The sequence below is a fragment of the Etheostoma spectabile genome, chromosome 18 (genome assembly GCF_008692095.1).
Source record: "Etheostoma spectabile isolate EspeVRDwgs_2016 chromosome 18, UIUC_Espe_1.0, whole genome shotgun sequence".
Lineage (NCBI taxonomy): Eukaryota > Metazoa > Chordata > Actinopteri > Perciformes > Percidae > Etheostoma > Etheostoma spectabile.
In genome coordinates, this window is record NC_045750.1 from 1,605,856 (window position 1) to 1,609,558 (window position 3,703).

The window sequence follows — 3,703 nt, forward strand, 5'->3', positions numbered from 1 at the left end:
TTTACATGGAGTCTGGTGGGTTTAGCGAAGGCAATTTCACAGTTTAAGAAAATGATATATTGAAAAAAAACGAAGGAAGAACAGAAAGGTCGACCTCCTTAGGAATCCTTTACATAATGTTGTTGACACTTAATCGGAGGCTGTTGGAGGCAAAATGAGCCCATTGACTTACATAGTAGCTTGTTGTGCTGCAGCAATCTGGACCAATGTCAAAGATTGTTGTTCCCATGAGTCACTTAGATACAAAAACATAAGAAAAAAGGGTCCTGGTTGGAAAAAAAAGGGTAGCTTCTTTTTAACATGCGTGCATGTGTGATAAATTCAACCCTTGAAATCTACTTATTTTGTACTTAGACTTTCTGTTATAGTTTTGATCTTCATTGAATTGAATTTTTTTTGTAGCAGTGGCTTTAGTAGTAGTAGTATTTACAAATGCAAAACATGAGAGACCTGGGTGATTTTCTGGCCTGTAATTCACCAAATTTGTCCCACAGAAATCTCCCATTGTTATTGAAGTGCATTCTCATCTGCATTGGCTGTCTCTGAGCCTGTCGTACTGTATTTAAATGGGTCGATGGAGGTCAAACTGACTTTTATGAGTTGGATTCAGCAGGGTCAGCTCCTCGTGATTGTGTTTTCTGTCATGAGATGAGGTAACTTTCTTGTGTTTGATAATTATTTTATTCAAAACAAACAAATCATGCAGCATTACAATGTATTTTATTAGTGCAAGAGCTCATACTGAACAGATCTGGCATCTGTCAGATATTATCCTTCCACATGAGACGTAGAACTGCATACTAATAAGTACTTTTTTTATTACTGATTGCAATGTTGATTATTGTCCTCATTCATTTTTGTCAATAGTGTAAAAATGCAATCTTAATCAAAATCTTTCAGAACCCAAGGTTTCATATTAAAATAGCTTGTTTTGTCAGACACAATATTCATCACAAAGAAAAACATAAAAACTTCATGTTTTAGGAGCTGGAACCTGCCAGTTTGGCATCTCCACTTACAAAATGATGAATTGACTTACTTGCTGTTGATTTTTTGTCTGTCAACTACAGGGCTGTGCAATCTATCATTTTTTTTTTATCATCGGGATAATAAACTGGAGCAATAAACACACTGACAAAGGCTACGAAAGACACTCAGATTCTTTTGTATGTTGACAGAAAATAGTAGAAAACCCTTAAAGCTGAGGAATATTAACCCCCCATTTTCCGGGGTTTTTTTGTCACAAAAACATTGAACATTGAAATACGCGCTGAAAATGTCAACATTAAAAATATCAAATAACTTTGGAAAAAAACATCAAAAAAAGCACCCACAACATTAAAAAAAGTGACAAAGATGTCAGAAAAAGTGATTATAATGTTTCATGGTTGATGGGAAGACAACACAAGTAATCATAACGCCGCTGTTGTTGCATTCACGTGATACAAGCCTTCCGTGACCAACTTTGTCTAATGCTCACAAGTCAACAATCAACAACTGATCAATCTGGTTTCTAATGGGTGTGTATGCTGGTATTGTTTCTTTGTCATAAGGTGTGTGGATTTATGACTTAATTATGAGCGCGGTAAGATGTAATGCACTGAAGTGTTCAATGCGTTACGTGCTGTTGGAGTAGAACATAATAATATGGCTTGTATTTAGGATCTCTGTCTTTTCAGCAGTTTCCCTCGAGATAAATAAGGAATTACAGTTTTTATCTTATCCTATTGGCCAGAACTGAAGGGAGGTGAACTCCTAGTCTTGCTGCAGATCCCTTCTGTACTGTCTACTAATCCCACGTGACAGTTTTACCCTTCTCTAATGCGTTGTTGGACCATGGCAACCCCACATTCAAGGCTAAGAAAAGTAAAACTTCTGTTGATAAACGCCTCATGGACGGATGACTTTGTTTTGTTTTCCCCGAGGGACACTTTGTTTTTTTTTTTCTTTCTGAAAATGTTTGCTGAACATCTCGTGTCAAGTGCCATGTTTAAACAAACGCATGTTAAAAGATAAGGCCGGGTCCGTTGAATATCCTTTTGGAAAGCAAACAACGAGGACAGGACACAAAGAGCTGGTGATAGCCAGTAATTAGATCATCTAGGACATGATTGAGAGGGCTGTCACACTTAAGGAATGTCACCTGAAGTGAGACAATTAAAGAAGCTGGAGGAAGATAAACGTGCTATTTTGAACCAGTTTTCCCGTGACACAATGACTGTAAGTTTTAAAAAAAACATACCACACATCCACAAGTTTTGCATATTCACACATAATTGCTATGTTGTTTGGAGAAATAACGTCAGTGTCTGTTGAGCCAAGGACGTCACAGACATCTCTGGACGTCCATGTTGATTTATTGACGTTCTTGTTTACATTAGTTCAGTCTGAGTAACTAATTGTTAGTGGCTGTCTTTTGTTGCAAACAAACGTGTGTTAATTATGATGATAATGCACTGAAGTGTTCAATGCATAACATGCTATTAGAGTATAATATAATATAATAACATGGCTTGTATTTAGGTTCTGGGATCATTAATGTATTTAAATTAGAGCCCGACCGATCAAGGATTTCAAAGGTTGATTCTGATACGAATATTTGGTTATATAAAAATCCGATATCCCGAGATATTAATAAATAAATAAACGGTTTACAAAACACAAACAGATTTCCCCAACATTAGTTATTTATGAGTTCTCACTAAAATAATATAATAGAAATAATTAGTTTTATTGTCACAACAGAACATCAAAACAAATTAAAGTTCTGATGAATAAAATGTATAAAAATACAGTTTTGTTCATTTTCATATCTCAACAGTCAGCAGCACGGGAGTCACGGAGCAAGTGGCTTAAACACAGCAAAGCCCAAAAGCTATGAGCTGGCTCATGAACACACCTGATGTTGGGTTGTTGTGTTTACTCTGCAGAAAACCCAGTCACATCACGTTCATTTTGCAGAGCAGTCGCTCTAAAGGTGCACGCACAAACCAGCATGCCACCAAACACATCCAGGGAAACCCCTGTGTAACATGTGATGTGCTGACTTATTCAATGCATATAAAGTCCTATTACAGTAGATCGCAATAAAACCAGTCCTCTGAATATTGACTCTCTGATTGACCTTCTTCGGGCTTCTAACGTGCTGGTGTAAGCCGGCTGACTTTTCCACATCGGCACCATTTGTCACGTAGTCCTTGTACTTATTTACAAGCATTGATAGATGAGGCATAAAGACTGTCACGCTGTTCCAAAACAAGCCCGGCGACTGAAGCTAAGACCCGCCGCGGCTGCACCAGAGTCGATGGAGGACAGATGGGGCTTCCTCTGTAACTCGAAGAAATCAAGGACTGTGGGAAATGCAGGCTTTGGTAAATGGACGGTGGAAGAATTAACATTACCAAAGGAAATTGGTTGTTAGTTATTTGAAGTGGGGAATCGGTCGGTGGTGGCAGGGGCGGATTTAGTCATTTTGGGGCCTAAGGCAAACACAGGCATGGGGCCCTCCACAACCCTTGTTCTCCCCCTTTTCAATCCTTTTGTTTTCATTGTATAGGAGCCAAAACCTGCTTATCTTTTCTCCGTTTTTCATTTGCATGTAATAGTTACTGCTGGTAAATCTTCGCCCCTCTTGATTTCTTGGAAAAAACCCTGTCCCTGACTTGTTGTGGTCCCCTCTGCACTACTGAGCAGCGCTCTCTGT

The 3,703-nt window shown here is 38.4% G+C and overlaps 1 protein-coding gene across 2 annotated transcripts in view; it reads left to right on the forward strand.

Annotated features, from left to right (window-relative positions):
• ncoa1 (nuclear receptor coactivator 1) overlaps positions 1–3,703 on the forward strand; it is a 65,584-nt gene that overhangs the window by 12,520 nt on the left and 49,361 nt on the right. The gene's annotated exons all lie outside the window — the stretch shown is intronic.